Source organism: Saccopteryx bilineata, chromosome 4 (genome assembly GCF_036850765.1).
Source record: "Saccopteryx bilineata isolate mSacBil1 chromosome 4, mSacBil1_pri_phased_curated, whole genome shotgun sequence".
Taxonomy (NCBI): Eukaryota; Metazoa; Chordata; class Mammalia; order Chiroptera; family Emballonuridae; genus Saccopteryx; species Saccopteryx bilineata.
The window spans coordinates 286,108,800-286,128,604 of record NC_089493.1 but is presented as its reverse complement, the minus strand read 5'-3'; the positions used below and the strand labels follow the sequence as shown (position 1 = coordinate 286,128,604).

The following is a 19,805-nucleotide window of genomic DNA, read 5'->3' as shown; positions in this document are numbered from 1 at the left end:
GATGAGCCCGCGCTCAAGCTGGTGACCTTGGGGGTCTCGAACCTGGGTCCTCTGCATCCCAGTCTGATGCTCTATCCACTGCGCCACTGCCTGGTCAGGCGACAATGCCTAAAAATTGCAGTGTATCGCCTGACCTGTGGTGGCGCAGTGGATAAAGCGTCGACCTGGAAATGCTGAGGTCGCCGGTTCGAAACCCTGGGCTTGCCTGGTCAAGGCACATATGGGAGTTGATGCTTCCAGCTCCTCCCCCCCTTCTCTCTCTCTGTCTCTCCTCTCTCTCTCTCTCTCTTTCTCTCTCTGTCTCTCCCTCTCCTTTCTAAAATGAATAATTAAAAAATTAAAAAAAATTTTAAAAAATCAATAAAATGCCTTTTAAAAAAAAATTGCAGTGTATCCAAGAACACAAAGGAATGTGGGTTTTTTTGGTGTTTTTTTTTAATTTTTAAATTTTTATTTATTCATTTTAGAGAGGAGAGAGAGAGACAGAGAGAGACGGGGGTGGAGCTGAAAGCATCAACTCCCATATGTGCCTTGACCAGGCAAGCCCAGGGTTTTGAACCGGCGACCTCAGCATTTCCAGGTTGATGCTTTATCCACTGCGCCACCACAGGTCAGGCAGGAATGTTTGTTTAAATGTACATACCACTGCCTGACCAATGGTGGCACTGTGGATGGAGTGTCAACCTGGGATGCTGAGGTGCCAGGTTTGAAACCCCAAGGTCGCCAGCTTGAGCACAGGCTCATCCAGCTTGAGTGCAGGCTTACCAACTTGAGTGCAGAGTCGCCGGCTTGAGCTCAAAGGTCGTTGGCTTAAAGCCTAAGATCGCTGGCTTGAACCCAAGGTCACTGGCTTAAGCAAGGGGTCACTGGCTCAGCTGGCGCCCCTCTATCCCCTCAAAGCACGTATGAGAAAGCAATCTATGAACAGCTAAAGTGCTGCAACTACAAGTTAATGCTTCACATCTCTTTCCTTTCCTGTCTGCCTCTCTGTCTCTCTCTTTCTCTCTCTTGCAAAAATAAAAAAATAAGTGTAGACACTCCTTAACTCCCTCCCCGAACCTGTCTTACCCAGGGAGCAATGAGGCCTCTTGATAAGAGTGGCTCTTGAGCTGCACTTCTGTTCTCGCTGGGCCTCACCCTGACCCACTTGGACTTGTAATGCCATCCTCTCTTCAGCCCCAGGAGAGGACCCAGTTCTCCACTGCTCTCACCCTGGGCATAAACAGGTCTGAGGCTGGGAAGGTCGCCAAGAGAGATCTTTTCATTGGTTTCTGTTCTCTGTCATTTTGTGGGGAAAAGGAAACACCCAACAATCAGAAATTGTCAGGCAGATAAAAAGGAGATTTAATTAGTCAAAAATACTATTTTGAAGTTGTATTTATTTGCTCAGCCATTTTAAAAGTGGTTAACACTAATAGCATTAAGATGAAGTTTCTGTTAAAGAAAGTGACTACATATTGTCCAAATTTCTATTACTTCTTTGTTGGACAGTGAGAAATCATCCTCAATTAGTTGCACACACTTACTGTGAAGCACCGCAGTTCATCCCTTTGTCCTGTTTTCTCCCTTCGGCAGTTTATATAACTTCTCTTTGTTCAACAAATGGCAGTACAATGTCAAGATGGAGTTTATTATGAAACAGATCCATTAAAGTCTACCTAAAAATAACAAGACTCTACAACTCCACTATTTGAAAAGGGCGTGGGTGAGGTAAAAAGAAATATCAGTACACCCTCAAGAACCGCTTAGACTGGTGCCTCAGTCCATCTCTAGAGGAAGATCAAAGCAGGAACGACAGAGAATATGACCACTTCCAATTCTCTACTTTCCTAGGGATTGCCCATTTCTGCCCTTTCTGAACTAAATGGAAATTTCTTAAGTTATGAACGTGTAATTATTCACCCTCCTCTCTTCGCAGAGCCTGACTTCGCGTCTTGCATAAAACTGATGTTTGGTAACGTCAACATTCCTGAGTGTTCCCACTGACGACCCTCTAGCAGGGCCACTCCAGTCCCCAGAACACTAGCAACCCTCGGCAGGGCCTCTAGCAATTCACTGGAGAAACCCAATAATATCTCTGTCAAATGAAACCCTGGTCTCCGGATCATAACTCAAAGCCCAAGCAACTGATCAGAAAGTTTTTGGGGTCATCAGGACTGCAATGAACAAGGAAGGGTCTTATATCAATTACAACACCAATAAGGAAATAGTAATCCTAGATCAGAAAAGTTTTTAAAAACAGGGAAGCAGGGCCTGACCTGTGGTGGTGCAGTGGATAAAGCGTCAACCTGGAAACACTGAGGTTGCCGGTTCAATAACCCTGGGCTTACCTGGTCAAGGCGCATATGGGAGTTGATGCTTCCTGCTCCTCCCCCCCTCCCCTCTCTATAATGAATAAATAAAATCTTTAACAAACAAACAAACAGGGAAGCAGAGGGCTGGGGAAGTCGAGGTCAGGAAATCATAACTGAAGCAAGTACATCAGAGCACTCAATAGAAGGCATTACAAGAGGAACTTCCGGGACAGCCATTGCCGAGCACCTGAGGTGTGTCTGCCTCAAATGCCATGGACAACACAGCAACTTCTCCCTGCCTTTCATAGCTGAGCAGAACCTAACCTGAGGCCACATAGGAAAAGCTGGGGAAATACAGATGCAGGCTTTCCCTGTAGTGAAGGGACAGTCCAAAGAAGGCAAGATCTAGCAGACAACCAGGCACAGCCATTCTGCTAATGCTGAACACAACCTCTCTCGCCCCCAACCATGGCATTCTTCGACCCTATCAGACCCAAACCAACACCAACACTATCCATTAACAAAACAATGAACACTTTCTGCTTGGATTTGTCATCCCATGTAGGCTGTTACTATAAAGAACTATCCCTAGACTAACTAAATGCCTTTTTAAGGTGAAAGCATAGATTTAGAAGTATATGTACTGCTCACTGGCACAGATTGATAGGATTCTACCCACCAATGGGGCACTGGTAGGGGTAGGGAATGCTCCTGGGGCTAGGAAAAGTGTCAAGGCCTAGAGGGCCCATGGGTGGGAAAATTGGCTACATAACAAGGGGACTGACCAAATAAATGTATCACAAATGATGGAGCCATGAGACAGTCCTACTGTTGAAGAAGGGAGGTACAACCAGGGAAGTGGGGAAAGCTAAAATGAACCAGATGATATGACTGTAATTGGACACATCATGACTTTTACAGATCAATGGGTAGACAGATAATATAAATGTATGTATGCATACCTGCATATATATGCATAAACGTCTATGTGCATGCACCTATATGTAGAAGAGTACACACATATATTTAGTTTCATCACTATGTCCACTGAGAAAGCTCAGAAGCCAAGATGTCCCAATAGCAATGGACACACTTAGTACTCAGATCTTGGTTTCTAAAAACCATTCTCCACTGAAAGGAACCAGAGCTTATTAGAGAAATGACTGATTCCAGGGCTAGGCAAGGAAAGTTCAAGATAATCCTGAATGTGTTGTACCAAAAAGGAAGTGCTTAAAGAATGATATAGACATACCAAAAAGACAAAAGAGCCAGCTTGAAACAGATTCTGTAGGCCATATCTAGGATAATCTGAGCATCAAATTAGAGAATGGTAGTAATGAATTAGAACCCAATGAATAAAATAGGAATCTGAGTCTATTGCTAGGAAAAGAAAGGGTGTGGGGAGAGAAAGTGCTGCCTTATGTGTGATACCAACTAATAAATATAAAATAAATGATGCAATTAGAAAACCACTATCTGGCAATTATATGAATTAATTCAGATAAAAATCATCAAAGGATGCTAAAACTAGTAGGTGAAAGTTTAATGAGAAGCAGGCATATTTAGACTGTCTCAAAATACTTAATAATTAGAAAATGCTACCTCATTTTACAGTATAAAATCCTGGTAGACACTTTCTCAACCAATGATAAAAGTTAACATCTCTGGAAATGGGACAAATTGAAATTGTGCACCTTCCTATTATGAGGTACCTGGAAAGGCAAAGCCCCACTTCTTTAGTCCTCCTGCCAAAAATGTATAACCTGAATCTAATTGTGAAGAAACATCAGGCAAACTCAAACTGATGGACATTCTACAAAGTAATGACCTGTTCTCTTCTTCAAAAATGCAAAGGTCTTGAAATACAAAGACTAGGGAACTGTTATAGGTTGAAGGAGATTAAACAGCCATGACAATTAATGCAAAGTGTGATCCTGGATTGGCTCCTGGGCCTATAAAGGACATTACTGGGACAGCTGTGGGACAAACTGTGGTAGCCTATGAATTAGAAGATGTATGGTGACAATGTTAATAGCCTAATTTGGATGGGTATATGGTGGCTACACAGGAATGTGTCCTTGTTTTTGAGAAATATACACAGAAGTATTTTGAGACACTGTCTACAATCTATTCTTGAATGGCAAAGAAAAAATAGTAAGAGTGTGTGTGTGTGTTGTAGAGACACAGACAGGGATAAATGTGGAAGAATGTTGACAATTTAGGGAATTTGAGTGAAAGGTTAGCACAGGATTAGTGGGGACCCCAGACACCCCAACTACACAGTCTGGTCACACCCACCAGGGGAAAGCTCTTAAGACAACCTAGTTGGTCTGGATGACTAGACAGATGGCATATTGGTGGTACTTCTTTTACTTTAAATACTAAATGGCATTTGATCATCAATGCCAAGGGAAGAATAAGATACCATAAAATCCTTGAGGAAAAGGCTATGTCATTTATCCCTGAAGCCCTATGCCCATGCCACATTCAGTGCCTTGTAAGTGCTCAAATAGGGTACTCAATAAATACATGTTGAGAACCCTGGCCTGATAGTTCAGTTGGTTAGAGTGTCATCCCAATATGCCAATGTTGCGGGTTTGATCCCTGATCAGGGCATATACAAGAATTGACCAATGAATGCATAAAAATAAGTTGAGCCGGACCTGTGGTGGCGCAGTGGATAAAGCGTTGACCTGGAATACTGAGGTTGCTGGTTCAAAACCCTGGGCTTGCCCGGTCAAGGCACATATGGGAGTTGAAGCTTCCTGCTCCTCCCCTCTTCTCTCTCTCTTTCTCTCTCTCTCAATCTCTCTCTCTCTCCTCTAAAATGAATAAATAAATAAAAATTAAAAATAAATAAATAAATAAATAAAAATAAGTTGAACAACAAATCAATGTTTCTCCCTCTCTCTCCCTTCCTCTTTCTCTAAAATCAATGAATCAATATGTGTTAAAAAGCAAGGCACTTGTAGTGAGTTCAATAGCGTCTCCCCAAAATTCAAGTGATCAAGAATCTCAGAATGTGGTCTTATTTGGAAATAGTGTCTTTGCAGATGGAATTAGTTAAGGGTCAAGATGAGATCATACTGGATTAGGGTAGGCCCTAACTCCAACAAGTGTCCTTATAAAAAACAGAAAAAGACATACAGAGACATAGAGAAGGCAATGTAAAAGATGAAGGAGGCAGAGAATGGAGTAATGTGTCTACAAACCAAAGAATATTAAAGATTGCTGGCAGCCAGCCCTGGCTGGTTGGCTCAGTGGTAGAGCGTGGGCCTGGCGTGCAGGAGTCCCAGGTTCGATTCCCAGCCAGGGCACACAGGAGAAGCGCCCATCTGTTTCTCCACCCTTCCCCCTCTCCTTCCTCTCTGTCTCTCTTTTCCCCTCCCGCAGCAGAGGCTCCACTGGAGCAAAGTTGGCCCGGGCGCTGAGGATGGCTCCATGGCCTCTGCCTCAGGCGCTAGAATGGCTCTGGTCACAACAGAGCAATGCCCCAGATGGACAGAGCATCGCCCCCTGGTGGGCACGCCAGGTGGATCCCGGTCGGGCGCATGCAGGAGTCTATCTGACTGGCTCCCTGTTTCCAACTTCAGAAAAATAGAAAAAAAAAATACTATGAACAAATCCCTATGCACACTGCATATATCTTATTTTTCAGTAAAAAAACAAAATGGGAACAAATACAAATGGGAGTAAATTTAAATCAACAAACTGACCAGTATTTCAATGGGAACTATGGGCCTGCTTTTGGCTAATGAGATGGTCAATGTCCGGTTCCATATTTGTCACTGCTAGCCATAACAAGTGATATGACGCGCTTCCGGAGCCGTGACGTGTACATCCCGCGTCACCAGGAGCAGTACTGTACGTAAGCGATGCCGTCACATACAGTACTCCAGGAGCACAGGATGCATCTTGCTGACCACCAGTGAAAGAGGTGCCCCTTCCAGAAGTGCGGCAGGGGCCGGATAAATGGCCTCAGGGGGCCGCATGCAGCCTGTGGGCTGTAGTTTGGGGACCCCTGCTCTAGAAGGAACTGACCCTATCCACATCCTGATTTTGTACTTCTGGCCTCCTGAACCATGAGACAAATAATTCCTATTTTTGAGTTTACCCAGTTTGTGATGCTTTAATACACTAACCCTAGGAAATGAATATACAGGGTGTCTTCGGGTTATGACACAGTTCCATTCCTATCACAGTGATGTAACCCAAATTTTGGTGTAAGTTGAAACACACCCTAGCCTAATGCAAACAGAACACTTGCACTTTTTTTTTTTTTTTTTTTTTTTTTGTATTTTTCTGAAGCTGGAAACGGGGAGGCAGTCAGACAGACTCCCGCATGCGCCCGACCGGGATCCACCCAGCATGCCCACCAGGGGGCGATGCTCTGCCCCTCCGGGGCGTCGCTCTGTTGCCACCAGAGCCAGTCTAGCGCCTGAGGCAGAGGCCATGGAGCCATCGCCAGCGCCCGGGCCATCTTTGCTCCAATGGAGCCTTGGCTGCGGGAGGGGAAGAGAGAGACAGAGAGGAAGGAGAGGGGGAGGGGTGGAGAAGCAGATGGGCGCTTCTCCTGTGTGCCCTGGCCGGAAATCGAACCCGGGACTTCCGCACGCTAGGCCGACGCTCTACCACTGAGCCAACCGGCCAGGGCCAACACTTGCACTTTTAACAGTCCAAAATGGCATAGGTAAGCATACTGGGGGACTCCAACTCCCTCACTCACATGCCACGTTACTGCGTATTCTTCTGCCGCGTGCAACCAAACTGGTTCGCCCATGTAGTCCATAAGTATAACGCTAATGGCGTAAGCTGAAACACTCACATCTCAATTTTTAAAAGTTTTTATGGGAATGAGCATCATAAAGTCGAAACATCGTATGTTAAGACTATTGTAACCCCAGGACCCCCTGTACTTCTTGAAAACTATTGAAAATGACTTTTCAACACTAAAACTTCACTTAACATATTAACTTTATTAAGGTAAATCACTGTAGTATATTCATATTTAAGCTAAATGAATGGGATTTACCATCTTAAGCCACACACTATACATAAGTAGAGTTTATGACATTAAGCTGTTCTCAATCTGCATGGGAACAGTGGAGACTGTCAGAGACAAACATGAAGTGCACACTGTCTTTTTTTTCCTTAAGAGGCAAACTGATTTTAAAATTACCAACAGCCCACTATACAAATGGCACAGTTTTATCCTGACCTGTGGTGGCACAGTGGATAAAGCGTCAACCTGGAATGCTGAGGTTGCTGGTTCAAAACCCTGGGCCTGCCCGATCAAGGCACATATGGGAGTTGATGTTTCCTGCTCCTCCCCCCCTTCTCTCTCTCTCTCTCTCTCTCTCTTCTCTAAAATGAATAAAAATTTTAAAAATTAAAAAAAAAAAAAACAAATGGCGCAGCTTTAGATGTTCTGTCATGTCACAAATAAGCTACAATAAAAATTTCTTGGGCTAGGGGCTAAAAATACGGAAATGAACAGGATATCAAATAAACATGCACATACACATACACAGCACAGTTATATGTAACTCTATCACTTAAAATTGGGCCTTATGAAATTTTAAAATGCAGTGAAGTAGGCAATCAGGTAATCATTACTAAATAAGCACAAGAAATATTTATGATCAATAGCAAAAAGAAAATATTTTGGGATTTGAATATTGGAAATAGTTAAATTATGCAGTGCCGCTGCTGAAAACAGTTGTTTAATTTAGTCAGTGAAACATAAAATAATGTTGATGTCTGAGAAGGACTTTCGATGGGAACAGCAGAGCTCATTCATCAAGAAGGCACTTGCCCTTCCTCTGGAGTGTTTCACGTTCAAGCCTTGTGTCTATTTATAATGGTTGAGCACATGTCACTACAATGGTTGATTGTATTGTGCAGCTGTTTGTGTGTATCGAGAAGGGCAGCCATGGACAGCCTGCACTTTGATGTTTCCCTTTTGGAGAGATTTAAAATAACATTTAAAAAACTGCCAACCAGCAAGGTCACAAAATATTTTTGGATGACGCGGGGAATGATTGCAAACTTGTGGTTCACTTCAGATGTGGGGGTCTGAAACTCAGCCAACAAGCCTGATTGCACAACATCCTGCCAATGCCAACTTCAAAAGTTATTTACTTCAAAAAGCTCACCAACCAACTACTCCTTCCTGGTAATAAAACCATGTTTTATAAATTTGCAGAGGATCTCCCTCATAGGGAATACCCAAGAAAATAAGGATTTCTCTGACCACTTTATTTGCAATTGTAACCACCACCACCACCAGACCTCTCCACTGCCTCTACCCCACAGCACCCCACAACCCCTGCCCTTTCATGCTGAATTTTCCCTAAGCACTTTCTACAAACATACTTATTATATAGTTCTCTAATACACATGTCAATTTTTGATCCCCCCACTTTATTATATATGGTCCACAAAAGCAGGGCTTTCTGTCTGTTTTGTTCACTGATCTATCCACAGACTAGTACCTGGCACATAGAATGTAATGAGTACATACTTGTGAAATTACTTAATTTAAACAGCATAGACAAGGGTCTCAGGAAGCATGTGGAAATACTGATGACCAGTATCAGGTTCCAGAATTCTGTCACCCTTTCCTTCACCACACACAAAGATTCAAGTTTTATCCACATATTTATGGCATATAAAAAAATTGATTTAATAAAATATCTGACTTTCTCAAACTGTGGTAGAATGCAAGGACTAGGATCTCACAGGGCTCAATTTTGAAATAATATTCAAATTGTATCTCTGAAAATAGTCTGGTCACTGTTTGCCCAGCCAACAAACCTAGCTGGAGATTAGATGGGGGAAGTGCCTGCCTGCCTGACCAGATGGTGGCACAGTGGATAGAGCATTGGACTGGGACATGGAGGACCAGGGTTTGAAACCCCAAGGTCACCAGCTTGAACCTGGGCTCATCTGGCTTACACTTGGTCTCACCAGCTTGAGCACAGATCACTAGCTTGAACATGGGATTATAGACATGACCCCATGGTTGCTGGCTTGAGCCCAAAGGTCACTGACTTGAATGAAGCCCACTGAAAAACTAAGGAGCGCAATGAAGAATTGATGTTTCTCATCTCTCTCCCTTCCTATTTGTCTGTCCCTCTCTGTACTTCCCTCTGATTCTCTCTCTGGCTCTGTTAAAAAAAAAAAAAAAAAAGTATGGCCCTAATTAAATGATTTTAAAAAATCACCAAATTTCTAAAAAAATTCTGGATTTTGTACAATTCTTAAGATTTTAGTTTTTTTCAGGATTTTACATCAGTATAACATGAAAACCTAACTAATTATCTTAGGTAAATATAATTCAGTAGTACGCCCTACCACTTAGAAATTCTGGAAGGTCAGAAAGAGGCAGATAGCAGGACCCCAATAAAAGGGAAGGAGGCACAGAGCAGAGAGAGGCAGGAGAGCAAGTGGGGACAGGCTCAGGGGCTCAGATGAATTCTGCAAAGCCTTTCTTACACACTGTAAAGAACAACCAGGCTCAGAAAGCTGAATCCATTCAGCAGAATTCACAAATGAAGCCTTAGAAATGTTTTTAAGGAACAATTCATTAACACAGGGGTCGGGAACCTATGGCTTGCGAGCCCCATGTGGCTCTTTTGATGGCTGCATCTGGTTCACAGACAAATCTTTAATAAAAATAATAATAACATTGCCCTGGCCGGTTGGCTCAGAGGTAGAGCGTCGGCCTAGCGTGCGGAGGACCCGGGTTCAATTCCCAGCCAGGGCACACAGGAGAAGTGACCATTTGCTTCTCCACCCCTCCGCCGCGCCTTCCTCTCTGTCTCTCTCTTCCCCTCCCGCAGCCAAGGCTCCATTGGAGCAAAGATGGCCTGGGCGCTGGGGATGGCTCTGTGGCCTCTGCCCCAGGCACTAGAGTGGCTCTGGTCGCAACATGGCGATGCCCAGGATGGCAGAGCATCGCCCCCTGGTGGGCAGAGCATCGCCCCTGGTGGGCGTGCGGGGTGGATCCCTGTCGGGCGCATGCGGGAGTCTGTCTGTCTCTCCCTGTTTCCAGCTTCAGAAAAATGCAAAAAAATAAAAAATAAAAAATAATAATAACAACATTAAAAATATAAAACATTCTCATGTATTACAATCCATTCATTTGCGACCGCTCATGTTTATGGTTGTGGGTAGCTGGAGCCAATCACAGCTGTCCTCCGGGACAACACCAAATTTTTATTGGATTATGCATAACATACACAGGTCATTGTATGGCTCTCACAGAATTACATTTTAAAATATGTTGCGTTCATGGCTCTCTCAGCCAAAAAGGTTCCTGACCCCTGCACTAACAGAATAAAGGTGTCACTTCCTAAATGTAACTTCTTATCAAAGATGCCTGAGTGAGCAATCAAGTCCCTACAGCAGGCATGGCCAACATACGGCCCGTGATTAAATTTTTAATATTCTCTGCTACTTTAAAATCTCAGCTACTCAGAAGTGGAAGCATCTTTGATTATTGGAAATCAAGATATTTAAGAAGATAGTGATATATGGAAAAGAATTCCATGTGTGACTAATCTAGGGTTAACTTCCAATAATTGGTCAAATGGATTCGCAATACTTCTTTCTTTTTTTAAAAAATTCCATTATAAAGATTTACAACTTTTGTACTCATCTGTACTCAATATGAACTGTTTGACGTTTAGTGGCGATGTGAAACCCACATTCATTTAAGCGGAGTTTGCCAGTGCACACCCAAGGTCAAACAATTTGTTATTTTTGTGGTCAAGTGTGCTGAATCAAGTGGCATTGTAGCATAGACAATAGCTGCAGTTGATAACTGAAAACGTGTCCAGGCTGTTTGTAAAATGAAATAATTGTTTTATTTGCGATAATAACCCCTTCAAGCTCATTCTATTAATTAAATATTGTTTCAATTGACTGCGATACAGTTTGGATATTTATACGGTATGTAAATATATTTTGTAAAGCGAGTAGCCGCGGCCACTATCAGAGCCACCTCCTGGCCCATGCAGATTCGCACTGGATTCGGACAGACAGTAATGAATCAACGGAGCCAAGAACTGGTGGGCCATTACCTTTATCCTAGCTTGCACCCGGCAGGCAAATAGAAACACACACCTGGGCTCCAAAACCCACTCATTCAGTGCTCACAAAGCTACTGACTTATCTGAGTTTCCTAGAATCAAAGGTTTCTAGCTCACCAGCCTTATTCACCTCTGTTTCCCATTCCCTTGTCTCTGCACAAACTGGCTTCTCCCTCAGCACTCCACCATCTTGGCTGCTTCTCCTAGCCTCCTCCATGTGGCCTTTCTCTGCTCTCTCCTCTAATGCTAATCTCAGAAACCGAGAGAGAGCAAGGTCCTGGTCTGCCCCACTTTATAGTATAGAAATCAAAACCTTTAATCCAATATACAAATAAGAAGTCTCTGATACAAAGTCACTTATCTGAGGTATAATGGGATTCCTCATGACAGTGTACCACCCTACACATTATGTAACAGTCAAGGGTGTGAACAAAGCTTAGTCTTAAAACTAAGCCTTAGGCTATAATGACCCGGCCTGCTTACAGCCTGTCCCCCCCCCCCACAATACAAACTATAAGCGAGCAAACATATATATCATATTTACAAACTTATTTGACTAACATATTTTTATTAAAATATTGTATATTAAAATTTTTTCACTCACATTTATTCATAAATTACATAATAAAATTTTGTTTACTTAAATCAATCATTTTTGTATTTAACTTTTTTTAATTTTAATATTTCTTCCGGCCTGTGAAAAACGTTTTCTTTCTAATCTGGCCTGGGGGTAAAAACTGTTGGCCATGCCTGCCCTACAGTGTACAGTAGCAAGATGACTTGTTTACTGAGGACCTCTGGGAAGGGTTTAGAAGCCACGTTCTTAAACCCCACTGGCAAGCAGTGTTTGAAAGGCTTGAGGCTGGGAGCGCTACGTCAGGGCACAGGAATATGAAAGTCTGCAACAAAGAGGGAGCATGTTGCCCTGGCCGGTTGGCTCAGCGGTAGAGCGTCGGCCTAGCGTGCGGAGGACCCGGGTTCGATTCCCGGCCAGGGCACATAGGAGAAGCGCCCATTTGCTTCTCCACCCCTCCGCCGCGCCTTCCTCTCTGTCTCTCTCTTCCCCTCCCGCAGCCAAGGCTCCATTGGAGCAAAGATGGCCCGGGCGCTGGGGATGGCTCTGTGGCCTCTGCCCCAGGCGCTAGAGTGGCTCTGGTCGCAACATGGCGACACCCAGGAGGGTCGCAACATGGCGACGCCCAGGATGGGCAGAGCATCGCCCCCTGGTGGACAGAGCGTCGCCCCATGGTGGGCGTGCCGGGTGGATCCCGGTCGGGCGCATGCGGGAGTCTGTCTGACTGTCTCTCCCTGTTTCCAGCTTCAGAAAAATGCAAAAAAAAAAAAAAAAAAAAAAAGAGGGAGCATGTTGAGCTTCCCTAGAGACTCTTTCTCCTCCTCAGAGATTCTTCAGAAAAATATGTGACCTCCTAGATTCTCGAATAATTTTGTCGTTATCAAATCTCAAAACATTTAGAGGATATCTGATTCATGCACAGACTTTTCATACCTGTACCAAAATTCTGTGGCTTCAAACCAAATTTAAAAGGAGCATTAATCCTCCCAGGAGTCAGAACCAGTCTTCACAGTAAAAAAGCAGAATTCTAACCTCAAAATTAGTCTCTTGGGAACAGAGGGAGGCAACATATGGTCTTTGGGGGCTGACCAACAGACATTCCAACTCACCTCTGTATCAAGAGTCACAGCACCACGCCTGACACAGTATAAATCCTCAATAAATATGCTTCATTGTTATATTCAAGCATGATGAAGGCCAGAGACATGTCAAGTTTTATATGCGCATTTTTATTATCAGCTCCCTCTGACAAGTCAGCCACACCCAGCATGCCCATCCCCTACTGCTGTGATTTCTGAAACTGCCTCTCCACAACAACACCACCAGCTGCAGGCCCTGAGGTCTGGCAAGTGCGAATCACTGAAGCTCTCCTTCCAGGACCAACACTGATGCCAACACATGCTGGTCCAAACGGAGGTGTACCTAAGAACCCAGTTCTTTCAGGCAACTGGCACTGACAAAACCAAGCTCAATTTTATTCTGCTACTATACTGCTCACAAAAGTATTTTACATCTATAATGAATTGTGGCAGATATAATAACATGCTTTTTTTTTACGCTTATGTTTGTTTTCTCATCTTAAAAGCAATAAATATATTTTGCTAGAAATATAATAAAAGAGCCAAAAATATGATATAATGAAAAAATTAAAATGAGTAACCCCAAGTGGAGAGATTACTCTCTAACTTCTTTATTTCCTTCCCAGCATTCTTTAATAACAGCTTTATTCTTGTAGCTCCTTGACTCAAGGAGGTAAATGTAATTAGCAATAATTAGTTTGACTAACAGGAGACAGGATAAAATAATATATAATTCATATACCATACAATTTACCCATTCAAAGTGTACAAGTCAGTGGTTTTTAGTATATTCACAGAGTTGTGCCACCATTGGCACAATCGATTTAGAACACTTCATCACCCTAGAAAGAAACTCCACACCCATTAGCAGTCACTCCATCATCTCAGTTTGTGACCTTCTGCGTGTGTCCAGTCGTTGCGCCGTCCTGGTTTCTTCCCAACAACAGCCTCTCCTCTCAACCTACCATCTCCCAGCTAGCACCACTTCCTGCACCCTGTAGGAGAGTCCTGACTCTGCCCAGTGGTTTAACTAATACCCAAACCTCTGCTAGCAGAGAAGAGGTTACATTCAAGTTTTTCTCTCCTATCTAACGTCACCATTAAGGGATGAGTTCTTGTTAATAATAATTATGATGACAACAATGATGACAGGGGAAGAATAGAGAAAGCATTTACTGTGTGCTCCCAATGTACTAAGCACTGCTCTAAAACACATTACATAGAGTGTCCTGTTACATCATTATCACAACCCAATACAGCAAGGACTATTATTGGCCCCACTGTAGAGATGAGAAAACAAGGCCCAAAAGAAACTGAGCCCACAGGCTTAGTAGGAATAAAGCTAAAATTTGAACCCCAAGCAATGTGACACCAGAGCTCAGGCATAAACCCTATACTACACTGCCTCTTTCTTCAGAGAACTCTCTAAATGCAGCCATGCCAGGTCATAATGACATCACAGGGGAAATGGCTGAGCAGGCACTTTCCCGGAGAACGTAAAAGGGATGAGCTATCAGTAGCATAAAGGGCAGGAGGATGAGAAAAATGTAGAGGAGGCTAGACCAGAGTGATGCTGTGAAAAGTGTGAGCAGAACCAAGTCTACTCAAAGTATAAATATATAAATCATACCAATCTTATTATTTTATCCTTGTCTCCTGTTAGTCAAACTAATTATTGCTAATTACATTTACCTCCTTGAGTCAAGGAGCTATAAGAAGTCTCTAAATTAAAAACTCAAATAGCCTGACCAGGCAGTGGCACAGTGGATAGAGTGTCGGACTGGGATGCGGAGGACCCAGGTTCGAGACCCCGAAGTCGCCAGCTTGAGCGCGGGCTCATCTGGTTTGAGCAAAAAGCTCACCAGCGTGGACCCAAGGTCGCTGGCTTGAGCAAGGGGTTACTTGGTCTGCTGTAGCCCCATGGTCAAAGGAACATATGAGAAAGCAATCAATGAACAACTAAAGTGCCACAACAAAAAACTGATGATTGATGCTTCTCATCTCTCTCCATTCCTGTCTGTCTGTCCCTATCTATCCCTCTCTCTGACTCTCTCTGTCTCTGTAAAAAAACAAACAAACAAAAAACTATGAAATAAAGGATAAGGGGATTGTGTGATGAGATACAACCGAAAATACAATAATTAAAATAAGACTTTAGACTAGAAAGCAATTCATTAAGCTTTTAGCAGTGTCATCTATAAGGGATAGAAGTAATATACACTTTTCATTTCCATTTTATACATTTCTGTACTGCTAAACTTTTACAACAACCTATACTACTTAGAATGTGGGAAAAACAAAAAGATAATTTTCGAGATGCAATAGTAAAATGGAACAAATTTGTCAAAAACAACCACTTCAGGACTAGAAATCAATCAAAGGCATATGACAAACTGAGAAGTATTTATTCAAGAGAACTAAAGAACCCTGAGTTGGAACAGTGTCAGTCTGAAGCAGTTTAGCCTGGGGTCCTCCCATTCCTTACTCCTGCTCCATCATGGTGGTAGATCCACCAGGGACAAGCTGTGAAACTAGCTGGAGGACTGACTTGATATGGAGTAGAGCACATTTCCAAGGGTGTTGTCATATATAATTATTTATCTATTTTCATTTATTTTAGTGAGAAAGGAAGGGGGAGAGAGAAAGACAGAGACAGGAACATCGAGCTGTTCCTATATATGCCCTGATTGGGAACTGAACTGGCAACCTCAGTTCTTCCTGTTGATACTCTATAGGGCTATAACAATGTTAATAAAAAATTATAAATGGCTAACATCTCAGATAGCCTTAGGTTGCAATACTAAATGGGGCAAGCAAAAACCCAGCAGACTACCCAAAATTTTAACAGGAAGAAGAAAAGAATAAGAAAGCCATAGCTGGAGACTCGCCCTCCCTCAGCCAGAAACCCTCCGCCTGAGCCCGAGCAGAAGGGGCCGCCGTCGGTCTCTTCTCCTGGCAGCTGCGAGGCTTCTGCCATACGACAATATGTTTAAGTGAATGGTCGAATTTGGGCCTGACTCCAGCGGGAGAGTAAAGGGGGTTATTACTATTGTTAAACCAATAGTTTATGGCAATGTTGCTCGATATTTTGTAAAGAAAAAAAGAAGAGGATGGGCATACCCATCAGTGTATAGTATATGTGAAACCATATAGAAATGAGGATATGTAAGCAAATGTGAAGAAAATTCAATTTATTTTATTTTTTTGAAAATTCAATTCAAATTGCATGAAAGCTATGGCAATCCTTTAAGAGTTGTTACTAAGCCTCCGTATGAAATTACTGAAACAGGATGGGCTGAATTTGAAATAATCATCAAAATATTCTTCATAGATCCTAATAAAAGACCTGTAACCCTGTATCATCTATCAAAGCTGTTTCAATCAGACACCAATGCAATGTTGGGAAAAAAGACAGTGGTCTCAGAGTTCTATGATAAAATGATATTTCAAGACCCAACAGCAATGATGTAACAATTATTAACAACATCTCCTCAGCTAACTTTAGGAGCCTATAATCATGAAACAGAATTTGCAGAACTTGAAGTGAAAACCAGATAATAATTAGAAGCTGCAAAGAAAAGAACAAGCTTTGAAATTGCAGCGCTTAAGGAGAGATTAAAAGCAAGTCGTGAAACTATAAATTGTTTAAAAAATGAAATCGGAAACTCGAAGATGATCAGACAAAAGAGATATAAACAGCTCTGATGAGAATGTGATAGATAGGAAACTTACCTGAAGATAAGGTGGGCTTTAAAGCAGAAATGGAGCACAATGCTTCTCAGAAGAACTGCATGGAAAGTTGTTGGCCATAGATTTCTCAGCAATGGGCAAAGTATTTGTACTTTTCAAGCAATAGTTAATTTGCAATATATGTATATAATTTTAAAAAATTTAAAAAAAAGCCATAGAGTTAAGCTCCCACATGTCCCTGGTATCCTGAAAGGATGCACACATGCAGGAGAGACTGGAAAGGGCTCAAGTTATCTACTCATTCCTGGCTGAAATGAGGCCTAGCAAAGGCCCAGATGCAACAGCAGAAGGCCTGGCAGAAAGTTAAAAGCTAAGGTAGACCTGTAAATGACCTGAACTTTAAATGTGTTTCTCAACCCACAACAGATCCACTGCAAAATGATGAAGCTTTACTGAGTTAAGGTGTTTAAGCACACCTCTGAACAATCACTGGTTACCACTAAGCTATGCTGAGTGATCCTTAGAACACCAGACTTAAATATAAAAGAAAAAAATTAGCAGGATCATCAACAGCTTCATACTGCTGGGGAGACAGACACTAAAAATCAATCCAGACAAATCACAAACAAAAAACAACAACAAAAACCTGAATTTTGCCAAAGGTGATCAGAATCCAGGCCTGCTACACTGTATGAACTAAAACATCCAGTTTAAAAAATAAAATATGAGACACGCAAAGAAACAAAGGTATTGTGAACCACCCTCAAGAAGCTATACTGTGGAAAAAGAGCCATCAATAGAAACTCTAAGGGGGTCCAGATATTGGACTTAACAAAGAGTCAAGGTAGGTATTATAAATATTATTCAAAAAACTGAAGGAATCCAAAAGAATAAAAGTAGGTCCTGGTCGGCTGGCTCAGTGAATAGTGTCAGCCTGGCATATGGTTGTCCTGGGGTCAATTCCCAGTCAGGGCACACAAGAGAAGCAACCATCTGCTTCTCTCCCACACTTTCTCCCCCTTCTCTCCCTCTTTCCCTCCCATAGCCAGTGGCTCAATTGGTTTGAGCATCAGCCCAGGTGCTGAGGATAGCTCATTGGTCTGAGCATCAGTCTCAAGTGCTAAAAATAGCTCGTTTGACTTGAGATAGCAGAAGAATCAGCATAGTTGAAATTATCTAATCTGATGAAGAAATAAAAAAAGAATAACAAGAATAACGAGGCACAGAGCCTCAGAGACACAAAGGATACCATCAAAAATACCAACCTACATATAAAGGAAGTCCCAAAGAGAGAAAGGAACAGAAAAAATATTTGAAAAACGATGGCCATAACATACAAATTAGATTTTAAAAAATTAATCATCACCTTCAATAAACTCAAAGTAAGTTCAACAAAATCCAAATAAGAGAAACACAAAGAGACCTCCTATGATACAGCAGAGTCAAAATGTTGAAAGCCAAATGCAAAAAAGAAAATCTTGAATGTATCAAGAGGAAAATCATCTCGTCATATAAAAAGGAACCAAAATAAGATTAACAGCTGACTTTGCATTAGAAATGATAGAAACCAGAAGTCAGTGACATGACATGTTCAAAGTACTTTAAAAACTGTTAACCAAGAATTTTATATTCCACGAAACTATTTGTCAAATACGAAGTAAAAATAAAGACATCCCTAGAAAAACAGAGACTAAGAATTCATTGTTAGCAGACCTGTCGTACTAGAAGTACTAAAAAATAAAGGGAAGGGGGAAGATATACTATGCAAACAAAACCATAAGAAAACTGCAGTAGCTAACTAGTCTAATATCAAACCAAATAAACTTTAAGACAAAAATTATTATTAGAGAAAATAAAGAAAAATTTTATAATGATAAAAGGGTCAATTCAGCCCTGGCCATAAAGCACAGCTGGTTACAGCATCGTCCCAAAGCACAGAGGTTGCCAGTTCCATCCCCAGTCAGGGCACATCCAGGAACAGATCAATGTTCCTGTCTCTCTCTCTCGCCCTTTCTCAAAGAGTCAATTCATGAGGAAGATATAACAATTACATACATATAAGCACTTAACAACAGAACCCCAAAATAGATGAAGCAAAAACAGACAGAACTGAAGGGGAAAGAGATAACTCAAAAAATTGGGAAACTTCACTATTTCACTTTCAATAATTGATGTAACTAAACAATATGAGCAATAATACACAAGGCTTGAACAACACTATCAACCAGCCTGACCTAACTGACATCTACGGAACACTTCCAGCTAACAACAGCCAACCACACATTCTCTCTGGGCACACATGAAACATTCTCCAGGACAGACAACAGGCTAACTAAAGCAAGAACAATAAATTTTAAAAGATTAAAATCATATAAAGTATGCTTTTGGCTACAATTGTATTAAGTTGAATATTAAAAAAAAACAGAAAAAAATTTGGGGAAGCCTCAAAATATTTAGTAATTAGAAAACATATCTTGGCTCTGGACGTTTGACTCAGTGGTAAAGCATGGGTCCGGTGTGTGGATGTCCTAGGTTCAATTCCCAGTCAGGGCACACAGGAGAAGCACACATCTGCTTCTCCACCCCTCCTTTTCTGACTTCTCTCTCTCTCTCTCTCTCTCTCTCTCTCTCTCTTTTCCTCCCCTCTCCTCTGCAGCCATGGCTCAATTAGAGAGAGCTGGCCCTGGGCGCTAAGAATGGCTCCATGGCCTAAAAAATGGCTCTGGTTGCAATGAGCAAGAACCCCAGATGGGCAGAGCATCGCCCCCTAGGGGGCTTGCTGGGTGGATCCCAGTCGGGGCGCATGTGGGAGTCTCTCTGCCTCCCCTCCTCTCACTAAATTAAAAAAAAATCTAAATAATTCAATAGTCAAAGTAGAAATCACAAGAGAAGTTGGAAAATTCCTTAAACTGAAAATAAACACAGCAAATCAAAATGACAGGATATAGCTATGGAAAATGCTTAGAGGAAAATTTATAACTTAAAAAGTCTGTAGGAAAAAAAAGTCTCAAGTCAATAACCTAAACTTCTACCTTAAGAAACTATAAAAAGAAAAGTAAATAAAACCCAAAAC

At 42.1% G+C, this 19,805-nt stretch overlaps 1 protein-coding gene and 1 pseudogene across 1 annotated transcript in view; one reads left to right on the top strand and one right to left on the bottom strand.

Moving 5' to 3' along the window:
- ADCY9 (adenylate cyclase 9) overlaps positions 1-19,805 on the bottom strand; it is a 161,089-nt gene that overhangs the window by 92,640 nt on the left and 48,644 nt on the right. The gene's annotated exons all lie outside the window — the stretch shown is intronic.
- On the top strand, positions 16,028-16,737 carry LOC136336534 (YEATS domain-containing protein 4-like; annotated as a pseudogene).